Genomic DNA, 12,886 nt, shown 5'->3' with positions numbered 1-12,886 from the left:
CCCAAAACAACCAGGAAGAAGAAAAAAATCCTCCTGCCTCTAACCTAATAGGATAAAAAAAAAAAAAAAAAAACAAAAACACCAAACCAAACCCAAACCCAACAATTTCTTTTAAAAAATATGGAAATATTTTTTAAAATAGTTTTTCATATTAATATTCACCTTTCTATTTATAATGCGTATTGATGTATATTTATACATTTCTATTTATAAATAAATTTCTATTCTATATTACATCTCTCCCTAGTACTTAAATTTATTTCTCTATTTTTATACATATTTTTACATAGTAAGTATATATTTGTTAGGATTTTTGCTTCTGTAACGTTTACATTATTTAAAATAATTCCCCTGCCCCTACCCGGATAAAAGCCAAAAAGAACCCCCTTTAATTTCGACTGCATTTAAATTTGTAAAAAAATTATTTTTTTTTCATCTTTATATCCACATTTATATTTCAAATGTATATTGATGTGTAATGTTTATTTTTACATTTATAATTTCCGATTTTTTATAAGTTTATATTCTATTTTACATCTGTTCCTATTTCTTCTATTTATTGACATCTTTTTATTCATATCTTTCTATATTTCATCTATATTTCTGTGTTAGGATTTTTACTTCTGTAACTCTTCCATTATTTAAAATAAAACCCCTGCCTCTACCCAAATTCAAGCCAAAAAGAACCCCTTTCTTTTCAACTCTATTTCAATCTTTTTTAAAATTGTATCTTTCAGGTTCATGTTCAGATTTACATTTAAACTGTATATCAATGTATACTCTTATTTGTATTCTATATTACATCCCTTCCTATTATTTCTATTTCCTTAGGTTTTATATTTATATCTTGATTATCTATCTCAATATTTAGAAACAGGTAAGAGTAATATCTATATTCATATTATTTCAAATAAAAACCCTGCCTCTAACCCAAGAAGAACCCAAAAAACCCCAACCCTTTCTTTTAGACAATATTTGAATAGATTTTACCCCTAGGTTTTCCTATTGATAGTCACATTTCTATTTATAATGTGTATTGCTTACTGATCCATTTCTCTTTATCAATGTCAATTTATAAATCAATTGATATTCTATATTCCATCTATTCCGAGGACTTATTTCTATATTTTTATACGTAGTTTGATTCATTGATTATCTATTTCTGCCTTCAGATTTTCACTTCTGGAACACTTGTATTATTTCAAATAAAACCCCTGCCTCTACTCAAACAAAAGCCAAAAAATTCCCTTTCTTTCCAACTATATTTACATCTTCTTCTATTTCTATTCCCATTTCTCATTTATATTGCCACATAAGGTCATTTCTATTCTATACTACAACTCTTCATATTACTGACATAGATTTAGATTTCAATTTCTATCCATAGTTTCGTCATTTCTCTTTCTAGACTTATGATAGATTTCTATCTTAAGATTCACATTTCTATAATACTTCTATTGTTTCAAATAAAACCCCTGCCTCTAACCAAACAAAAACCAAAGACACCCCTTTATCTAAACCATATTTAAAACTCTAAAAATCATCTCATTTTTCATCATTCTCTTCACATTTACTTTTATAATTTTTATTTATTACATTTGTAGGTATTATACATACTAGAGAGAATACCTTTTAATAGAATAATAGATATATAGTATTTTTATATCCTAGATATTCTTTTACTTCTATTTCTTTATATTAAATATTTAGAGAGATCGGTATATGCGTTATATATTTGGAGATCTGGATTTTTATTTTTATATTATTTCTATCTAGAAAAAAAACCCCAGCCTATAACCTAATAAAAAAATCCCAAAGAATCCCCAATTCCTTTTAACTCTATCTAAATATTTTTATATTTACAACCGATCTTTAGATATCTTTGTATACATATATAATAGACTATCGTTTCTATAGATTAGCATCTGTTACAATAATATACTATATAGTATAGTTTTATGTGTTTATCTATTTGTTTTCTATATTTATGTTTACCACTATCATTTTATATTTGGTTTTATATTGATATTTATTTCTACTTTAATTAATCTATATATTAGACCGTATCAATTCATTAACCCAACGCATCAGAACCACACAAATACCGCACCTTCGGCAGCACCGGTACGCAGCCCACGCTCATCCCATCGCAGCGTATCCAAACCAAACCTATTTCTAGGACTAACAGAACAAAGACCCCACAACATTTAACCCTAAGAAAAACTCAAATCAACCGAACTGTCAAGACATTTGAAATCCCACTATAACTAGCCCAAAAGCTCCGTACATTCTCATCATAAACTTCCTCCTCAACCAATGGCTCAAAACCCCAAAAAACTCAGATACACATGGAAAATGACAGAACTGCTAGTCAAAACAAACACCCGTGAAAAATTCAATCCAACCAACTCACTAAACTCAAAACCCTACAACTGACCCTAAACATTACTAAAAAAAGCCCCCAAAGCTCTACCTTGAGGCTAACTCACAAATAATAACCAATCATCTAGAAAGGTTATCTTCCAAATTTTAAAACAACTCATTAAAAGCATGAAAATAAAAAAAATCGAAACTATTAAAATACTAAAAAATATCACTACCCAAATTGAAAGACACATTGCCTCTAGAAACCCACCGTCTACAAACGCCCCTGTCCCCCAAAAGAAAACCAGAAACAAAACAGCAAAGCAGAAAGAAATCGGAACTTAGGAACGCTAAAACCAGAACGTTCAAGAAGTTCCACCATATCCCTGATCGTACACCAACTACAAACAACGTGAAACGATACAAACAATTCTTAAAGACCGCCTTAAAACCACTACATTAAAAACCCTTTCAACAATTCAAAACTGCATTGAACAAAAGCCATCTCATAAATTAACACCCAAAACTCCAGCAGCCCAGATGGCCCTACCAAATCTCTCTGTTGATACACACAGTAAACAAAACCAAAATCCCAGGAATACCTATCAGAAGTCTAGGAAAGAAACCTCTTGAAATTTATCCTACCTCAAATACAAACCAACCCGTCCAGAAAGTTAGCTTCACTCAAAAAAACTATTTACACAGAGGTAATAAGACCAAGAAATAAAACAACACACCATATAACGAACCACCAACGAATACAACAGCGAAGGAAAAAAAAAACCCACGTTTTTTTCTTTTTTTTTATTTCAACTAACTTGCTTTATTAGCTAGAACCAAAGATTTTGCCAGGGCTGTAATAACAACAACAACTTCTTTTTCTTCTTCTCCTTCTGAAATGTCCCTTCTCCTTCCCAAATTCCTTACAACTTCCGAGTTTGAATCCAAGCCAAAAGCAAAATTCGTGCACTTGTGAGTCCGGTGCTCCTGTCAGATTCTCTGTCTCCCTCCACATCTTCTTACACTTTCAGTCTGAACGCTGTCCTGCCCTGATGAGTTTGACAGAAGAATTGGCACATGTTAAGAGAGCATTTCCCTCCCTCCCTCCCTCCCTCCCCAGAGCTGGTTTCCTTAGCGCATTTCAATCGATCCCAAGCCCGCAATGATGCGCGCTCTGCCGGAAAGGGGAAACACGTGCTAGTGAACGGCAGCTCAGAAACAATTCTTTTCTAATGTTACCTGCTCTACTTGACTGCTCGCTAACACAAGTCTCATTTTACCATTGCAGGGAGAAGGCTGTAGGAAAATGTCTGATGAGCAGCCACAAAAGGCCTCACTCCCTGCTACACAGCCTGCAACAACCTCGGCAGAGCGGAGCAGCCAAATCACCGCGCTCTCCTTGCCGTGGGCAAGGGTAGAAGATGACTGGGGGAGGCACATAAAAAGAAGGGAAACGCTCCTATAAATGCACAGCCATTTGCTTTCAGAAGCCCAGAGTTCAGGATCTTCTCTAGGAAGCCAGACGTGACATGATATTTCTAAGATTTTCTTCTTCATCGAAGGAAATGTACGTACATACACACTCTTACAAATGTACCTACGGTTTTGGGTTTTTTTTTCTTCTGAAGCTCCAAGAATGATTTCCCACCTTGATTCATTCAGAAGAAACGGCCCCTGTGACTCAGGTCAGAAGGGCGGCCTGCGTTTTTGATCATGACAGCTTTTGGCTTTACCCTGTGAGCAGGAGCAGCAAGAGCTGAGGCTCAGCAGAGGCTGACCCCGGCCAGCCCCTTCCTCCCTTCCCCGTGTCACAATGACTTCCAGGCAGAAGGATGCAAAGCAGGTTTGTGTCTTTTCTCTTCAGTGCCAAGAGGTAAAAGATGTAGGCTTTGAAATAACTAATGACCCTCTCTTGGAACTCTCCCAAGGACAGTTTGAAAGCAAAGATAGAAGATTGCTGCTAAATCCATATGGGATAAGGATGAGAGCAGCAAGGATCCGAGGCCAGCAGCGTTGCCAGGCAGTGTCACGTCCCTGCCACCTTGTGACAAGGCACACAGCTGCAAAGCCCCAAAGCCTGCAAGCCCTGCAGCTGCCGCACGGATGGACCTGGTTCCCTTCCCAGGTGCCCAGAGGGACACCTGAGGGCAGGTGTCGTCCCCCGCCCCCCGAGGGCGCACCCAGAGCCCCGGGCAGGGACGGAGTCACTGACGGCTCTCTGGGGACGAGACCCTCCCTGCAGGTGACACCGGCTTGTCCTCTCCCTGTGGCACAGGGACCTCCAGGCTCTAGGACCAGCCTCATTTTGTCAGCATCCAGGTGCTGTGCTAGAGCCAGAGGGGTCAAGGCTTTCCGGAACCATAGGATCCGTAGCATCCTTGCGGTTGGAAAAGCCTTCTAAGGACATCGAGCCCAGCTGCTGCCCCCCCCCAAATCAGGTCCCTAAACACCACATCTTGACATCCTTGACATGTCTCCAGGCATGGGGACTTCCCTGGGCAGCCTGCTCCTACGCCTCAGCACCCTTTCAGTGAAGAAATTTTCCCTCCAATCCAATCTAAGCCTTCCCTGCTGCAAGTTGAGGCCATTTCCTTTGGCCGTGTCACTTCTTACCTGGGAGACCTCGGTACTTCAACCTTACCTGCTCCTTCCCTAGGCGGTCTCTGGCTTGGCCGGAGGAGAGGAGGAACACTCCCACCACAGGAATGGCAGCTCAGGAGGTCCCACACCAAGGCCAGGGGGAGCAGCCGTCCTCGCCAGAGCTCGCACGTCCCTTCTTCTCAGAGATTGGCTCTGCTTTTCCTCCCGGGCAGGTCTCTGCTGAGTGCTTCACAATTGCCTGTTTGGAGGAGGGGGGGAAAAGAGGTTAGCCAAGTTTTTTATCCAGACTTAGCTGCTGGCTTTGCCTCCTCCTGACTTCCTTCTGCTAAGAAAACAGCTGCCTTTGGACTTCTAGGGGCAACTTGCACGTCATGCCTGAAAAGGAACTACAGAAAAGCGCCTCATTTATAAAGCCTCAGCCAAGAAGACAGATGCAGCTGCAGCTTCGCCATGCCCACTGCCTGCAGAGCCGGCAGGCACCAGGCCAGCTCTGCTCCTCCTTCAAGTTGTTCCCAAAGCTGCTGGAAGAACTGAAGGCTACTTTGCTCGGCTTGTCCCGAGAAAGAGCTTTGAGTGTTGTTACCCCTCCAGAAAGGAAGGGCCTTTCTGTCTCACACGCTCGGTGACACAAGGCTACGCAGCCTCTGCTCCAGGTGGGAAGGGCTTCCTTCCTCCTCTGGCACCTGGCTGGCACAGGGCACAGGTTGCTCAGAGGTCCTGGGGCTGCCCCATCGCTGCAAGTGCTCAAGGCCCGTCGGTGCTCTGCGATGAGGCTCTGAGCAAGCTGCTCGATGGAAGCACGTCCCTGCCCACGGCGGCAGCAGCCTTGGAATGAGGTGATCTTTAGAGCCCCTTGCAACCTGAATTCTTCCATGATTCTGGGAACTGAAAAAACTGCAGAAAGAAATCTGTAAAGGTCACTAAATGCATAAAAGCACATCCCCATCAGCATATTTTTGAATGAAAAGTGTATTTACAAAGAGGGAAAAGTATTCTATGTATCTGCTCTTGCTACCTTTCAGGTGTAATTTTAGCTATCACGTCAAGTTTTAAAATATTTTCTTTTGAAATAATAAGCAGTGTTCAAATTTTACCATTTTTACACTATTGCAGAAGTAAAAATTGCTGACAGTCAGGCCATGTCATTCTTTATGGAGCAGAGCCATAATGATAGAATTTCTGGGACAGCAATTTTACAGGATATCATGCCACAGAGAGCACCAAATTCCAGATCAGTTGGCAGTTCAGCTCCTCCACATCAAAAAGCTAAACTAGGACAAGACAGCCTCGGGGTTCACGAATGGCAAGGCAGTAAGAGCCACACCTTAATAATATCATGACAATTGCCACAGATCTGTCACCTGATCTGTGGCAGCACAGCACCCTGGCCAAGGGGAAGGTGTCCCTGCCCAGGAACCAGGTCGTTTTTAAGGTCCCTTCCAACCCAAACCATTCCATGGTGTGACCCAACAGGAGAGTTGTAAGGGAGAAAAATGCTGAATTCCTTTGGAAGGATAATGTTTTGGCTCTCTAGTAGCAGGCTTGTGTTGGCAGGATGGTTTTGCTCTTGCACTGACCTCGGCTGAAGGCGTCTCACCGTGCAGAGAGCGGTAACAGCCGGGTGCACACGCTGTTCTTGGGCAGATCACACGGGGCCAGAGAGCCCCCAGCAGTTCCAGCAGTGACAGGAGCGGGTGCTCCTCCCCACATCTGGAAATATCCATCGGGGATTTTTCCAGCAGATGGCAACAGCAGACCAGTGTGTACTGCAAGGCCAGGCTTTGCAGGCTGCCTCAAGCCTGCCTGGGCTGTACCCAAAGCAGCTCTCGGGTCTGCTTCTCCTGCTCCTGCTATTGAGCCTAGCTGGTACCCCGGGGCATGGTCACTGGAATATAGGAATAAATCAGCGCTGCAGGAAACTGCACCACAAACTCTGCAGCTCTCGCTGTGTTTGCAGGGCTTAAAACACACCTGGTGCATTTGAAACAGATGAAAACTATGGCTCCCCCTAAATAAACATGATTTCTTCCCCTAGATATCATTTTGAAAAATAATACTTCAAGGGGTGATCAGAATGGGAGCACAGACAAACACAAAGAATAAAAATGACAGTCTTTGATGCTTTATCAAAAGGTGTGTCTGCCCTACCATGTCTGGGAGCTGGACCCAACTTTGCAGCACATTCTTGTCATTGCTTCTGAGCCATCTTCACCAGCCGCTCTCGTGGCATTTGCCATGCCATTTGCAAAGTACAATACCAGTGAACCTGGAAGACAAAACACAAGATCAATTTACAGCTGGACGTTCAAATCTTTTTCTCCAAAATGCAATCAATGTGCAGCTTTCCCCTTAAGCTGAAGTACGAGCCAAATTCATAGAATTATTCAGGTCAGAAAAGCCCTTCAGGCAGTGAAAATGAGCATTTAGGTGTGGTATGAAGCTTGGGTAGACTGAAGAGGCCGTAAAAGTCGCTTTGGAAATTACAAATAAAAAATGGAAGCAATTAATTAACAATGAATCCTGCGGAATTAACAATCTGCATTATTAATAATTAATTAATAATTAACAATCCCCTGCGGAAACACCACAAGGGACAGCTTGCAGGGGAGATGCCTGACAGCCAAAGCTGTGCTTCAGTGGCATCTAAGGTGGCAATTTTGCAGAGTGCCTGTACACAAGGTTGTTGTCACTGTGATCAGTGAGCGGTGGCCACCCCAGAGCAGGAGGTGTTGTGGCTCACAAGAGCTGGCTGTAAAAAACACAGGTTACTGTCCCCAGGCACATCCCAGCGGTGTGGCAAAGGTGACGCTGGTTGACATTACTGTTGGGTTTGCTGAAGGGGGCAGCTGCTCAGTCCTCCTCACTTCACTGATGCTCCCAGTTGTGGTGCAGGTGAATGGCACCGCTGGGCTGTGCTTCACCTCCCTGGCTATTTTCTGTGCAGGGAACTGCAATGCCATTGCAACTTTTCTGCTCTCGCATAATTCTTCCAGAAAAAAACAGGACCTTGAGGGGGAAAGTGTCTTGTCCCTGTCCCAAATCGTTTGTCACTTGTGGCACGCTTCCTGTACGTGTTATCTTCACGTTAACTCTGTTTACAAGTGCTATGAATAAACCCAAATCCAACTGAGAAAGTTCCTCTTTGCTCACATTTCAGTACAAGGCTGGAACTATCACCTTGCAAAGAACTTTCCTCTACCAGTGCTGGATGCAAAAGCAAAAAGCCAGCCTAGGAATGCCTGCCATACTCCAGCACACAAAGCTGCTGCTGCTGCTTTTAATGGCTTAGGCTGAGGGCTTTTCTGTTCTTCTTTTGCTCTGCTAATGAGAAGGACTGTGAGACCTCTTTGAACTAGCTACAGATATGAAAGATTTAGTAAACATGTATTCTTCATCCCATTTCTCTTAAGAGTTAGTCCTGACAGATGTCTTCTCCCTCCTGAGGTTTAGACTATAGTTTGATTTTTTTTTTGTTTTCCCCTTTTTTTACCCCTTTAGCCCCTGAAGCATTTCCCACCATGCTGGGCAAAGGCCCAGCAGTAATTAGACTGACTGAACACTGGAAATGTAGACAAAAGAAAAGGCTGGAAGTTACTGTTGCTCTCCAAGCTGGCACTGCCATGACAGCCTACGTTTCTGAGAGTACCTGTGCACTCTGGGTGTGTGCAGACCGTGGGTGCTGCAGCAGCCTGGAGCTGCAGGCTCAGATATCCACAGCGAGCTCCTGGATCCTGCAGGACAAACCCACCTCTCTCTCCCTGCTGCTCCCGTGCTGTGCCTGTGGAGCAGGGAGGGAAGGAGAGGTACACAGGTTAACACAGTGGCAGTGCACAAGCTGCCAGGTGTCACCCATCTGACCTGCAACAAAGAGGAAATCTTATTTTTCAAAACTTCCCATCATGCCACACAAAACACTGAATCTTTCCAAATCTGGAAGGGAGAGCCTGGCATGATGCCCCCCAGGTCATATCTTGCATAAAGAGTTCTTTTTCTCCTGCACAAGGCTCCATATTCTACTTCTACAGATAAAGAAATATCTATAGAAACTATAGCTATTCACTAAGCAACCTTCAATCCTAGCAGCCAGGCCTCTGGATGACTGTGCTTAACTCCTGCTTAGCTCAGGCCCTCTCCCCATTCCTCAGGCTCCAGAAACCACTGAAACTCCCACGTTTTCCTGGTGGCTGCCTGCTTGCAGCTGCCCTCCTCTCAGACACGGGGTCACTGCCAGGCTCCCTAGTGCACAGGGTGCAGCAGCCTCCACGGGAGCACTCCTTTGGTTGAGAGTGATTAAAAGCCTGGGGGAACACAAGGTGAGCGATACCGTGGCTCTGAAGGTGCAAGAACCATTGCCCTGGAGATGTGGCGGTCACCTGGCTCATGCTGAGCACGCTCCCTGGCCGCCTCACCGGCGTGTTCAGTTGGAGAGATCCATTCCCACGCGCGGGCTTGGTCCATCTCTGCCCCTGCTGTGAGAAGGGGCTCTGGGGGGATGCCCCTGCCTGCTCAGCACAGGCTTCACACACTCTGCCATCAGCAGGGGCAGCCTTTGGGGCCACACCAGCCTGGCACAGGGTGAGTGAGCCATTCTCACAGTATTAGCATCACCACTGATGAATCCTCAACTTGAACCCCACATTTCACCAGAGCAGTTCTTCCCAAATTTTCTGCTAACAGCTGTACAGTGCAGCTCCTCTGCTGTTTCCCAGCTACAGATGTGTGCCAGCACAGAAATAGCAGTGTATTTTTTCCTCAACATCTCTCCAATAAACACCTTTTGGCTGTAATATTGACATTGTCGTGACTATTAAGTCATTGGAGACTCATCCATGCTAAAATGAAATAAACCCCCTACTTTGAAGCACTCAATTCTCTACCAAAGCAAGTGTTTTACTGCTGTGTACTTGGGCATTCTGGGCAGCTTATTTTCATTCAGAAAAATCAAATGAGCTTTCCCAGTAGAAAACCCCTCTCCAGCAGCAGAGGATATGCTGGCACTAGTGTAATTAGAGACATCAGGAATCAGGTAACACCACCAACACCGCTTTATCTTTATCAACTGAAAAAAACCCCAGTTAAGTAAATGCCTTAAAAAAGTTAAAGCTGCTGAGGTTAATGCATTGTGGGGGTTGAGTGCACTTTGTGTGGTAAATTTATTTGCCAGGTACAGCATGAGCACAGTAAACCATGATGTTTGTCTGGAATTCATGAATATTCAGTTCTGGGCAGCTCTAAGAACCAGACTGAGTTAGAACACAGTACATGGTAGTATAATTTGTTGGAATAAGCTTGTCTGCTGGAGAAAAACGTTTTGAAAGATTTTGGATGTTTGAGTAAAGAGCTGGCAAAGTCTGCAATCCAATTCCCATCATGAGGTAACCTATCATCACACACTGGCTCCCAGAACAAAATCTGGCAGATCTGGAGTTTACCACATTATGTCTCCCAGTCTGCTCTCGTAGCCTTTCCCTTCCTCAGCCTCGGAGGCTGTGTGGTGTTTTCCGGGCAATGCTGAGAAAACAGAACGCTTTGCCGGCGCGCTCCTTACTTTTGGTTATTTTTAAATCTCCACAAAAGCTCCTGCTTTCTTCTGTAGCCAATGCCTCTTGTTTATGGAAGCAGTTCCAATTTATTTTCTATAAGGAAAAAAAATCTGCTGCCTCGAAAGCACTGCAATATCCACATTGTTCTCCTGCATTGTTTTCCTTATAAAAAAGGAATTCTTTGGAGCTGCAGAGGCATTGAGTCGCCTTCACTCACTCTTTGTTAACCCCTCCCAGCTCTCAAACAGTGCCTTTCAGGCAGTGACCTTTCCTTTTGGTGAAGGCCAGCCTGTTATTTTGGGTTGGATTTCCCTGCCGATTGTTCTGCGCTTCCTCCTGCGCTGCTCCGCGGCCCGGCCGCTGCCCTGTCCCCGCTCCCAGGGGGATACCCAGGGTGAGCACCACCCTGTGCTCCTCCCTCCAGCCCTGCTGCGCTTGGGGCCTGGCTGTAACCACAGGGAGAGCCCTGGCAGCCTTTCCCATCTCCACACTTCTGATAACAGCCACGAATGATAAAGCCCTGGCAGCAGTGGCCATTTGGACACGTGGCTACAGCATAACCATCCTTCAGGAGCTCAGAAATGTACAGCAGCTTCCTAGAACTGCTCTCGAGGAGCTTTGCCCATGGCTGTCATGGGAGGACACACATAAACCCCTGACCTTTCCTGGTGAAACAGCTGATCCACTTCTCTGCATGGGAATAAACACCTCGTTCATATTCTGTGACAGGAATTACTTGTCACCCAGTATATTCTCCTTCTTGTAACAAGCTTTTCCTTAACGTTACAAACCTCTGGGAAGGACATGCAGAACCCATCCCTTTTCTCATAGTACCTCTGCAGGATCTGAACCACTTTGGGTCACTGTAAAATGCTGAACCCACAAGCAAAAAGCATGAGACGCAAGTAGGATTCAGGATGAGACTTGAAATCAGCCAAAACCTCGAACGTAATCTTTAAATGGAATCTTGGCTACCTGAAGGAGAGAGGTGCAAAGTCCACCCACTCCAGGGTTTTTTTGAAACAGCCAAGATGCAAAATCCAGATTCACTGTGCTGAAGGATCTCATCTCGATTTCTAGATGCTGCTGACGCTGAGCCTGGCACCAAGTCCTGTCAAAAATAAACTGGGACATCTCAAATACACTCAGCAGAATGTATTTCCTTTCCATGTCCATCTTGAGGACTGCTGCAGGCCTAGGAATCTGGAGCTCTGAGCAGACAGGCTTTGTTTTTAGGAGCAACATGTTCTGCTGCATTCATAAGAAAATGTTCTCAGAAATTCCAGCTCAGCAGCTCCTTGTTTTGGCCTGATTTTGGGATGGAACCTGAGGGGAAGAGATAAGGTTTCTCGGTGGCTCGTGAACTTGAAGTGCTGCTTTTCAGCCAAAGCCCGTCTAGACCCTGCCCTCAACTTGCATGTACAAGGCACAGAGACAATAAGTGGAGTTTTCCAAATACTCATGTAATTTTCAAGTTGTTTATATTTCAGAATTCAAACTGAGACAAATTGTATTTCTTTACCCAAAATATTTGTAAAATTTTTCACTTCTGTTTCTTTCCCAGTAATAGTTTCCATCTGCCACTGACTGCATGGAAAACTTCAATATCAAAATTTTAAGAAATGCTTATCTATTTTTACATCTATTTAGTAATTTTACAAACTTCAGATAAAGGAGAAAAAAAGATGATTCTAATATAATCTTTTTTCTTGTACTTATTTCATTGAGAGGTGTGATAGGAAGCTGAGATCCTGTGCTAGCCAAACTTTTAATGCACTACACTAACAATATAGGTAAAGCCTTGAATAATTTGAAAAATAATAAAATAAGTGGGCACAAAAAGGAGAAAATGACCCTCCCACCAAACCCTTCAACACTGGCAAACACCTACTGTCTTCAGAAAACAGAGTGTGAGACAGAAGGAAGGTGACAAAAAGGAGAAAAAACAACATCTAAAATTTCAAAATGTTTCCTGAAGATTGAAACAAGATGAAAATTTATACTTAAGGAAAATATTTTGATGCACCAAATATTTTTCATACAAAAGTCTCTGTTTTGCAGGATAAATGTCTAAGACACAAATGCTGGCCATCTGTAAGAGCAGCAATGAGTGAGGCAGCAAGATGGACAAGGTGTGGTGGCAAACTGCCTTGGCACCCTCTGGAGGGCTGCACTGCAGGGAGCTGGCCCTGGGCCCAGAAGCAGCAATGCCACGTTTGTGTTGTGAGAAATGCAAGGTGCTCAGGCCTGGGAAAAGCCCTCTTCTGGTGTCCACACCGCCTGCTCCAGAACTGCTTCAACCCCACATTTCTCACTGCAGCCAGGATGAAACATTTCCTCATCTCTATTTCTGCTTAGAGGGAAATCACTTTCTCCTC

General features: G+C 43.7%; 1 long non-coding RNA gene across 1 annotated transcript in view; it reads right to left on the bottom strand.

Annotated features, from left to right (window-relative positions):
* Window positions 1-4,390: 4,390 nt before the first annotated feature.
* LOC143693748 (uncharacterized) overlaps window positions 4,391-12,886 on the bottom strand; it is a 30,929-nt gene continuing 22,433 nt past the window's right edge. Inside the window, exons 9-11 of the long non-coding RNA XR_013181689.1 lie at window positions 8,612-8,743; window positions 7,114-7,231; window positions 4,391-5,203 (exon numbers count right to left, since the gene is read on the bottom strand). This is a non-coding gene — a long non-coding RNA (uncharacterized LOC143693748). The remainder of the gene's footprint in view (window positions 5,204-7,113; window positions 7,232-8,611; window positions 8,744-12,886) is intronic.

Source organism: Agelaius phoeniceus, chromosome 3 (assembly GCF_051311805.1).
Source record: "Agelaius phoeniceus isolate bAgePho1 chromosome 3, bAgePho1.hap1, whole genome shotgun sequence".
NCBI classification, from domain to species: Eukaryota; Metazoa; Chordata; class Aves; order Passeriformes; family Icteridae; genus Agelaius; species Agelaius phoeniceus.
This window is presented reverse-complemented; position numbering and strand designations above follow the sequence as displayed.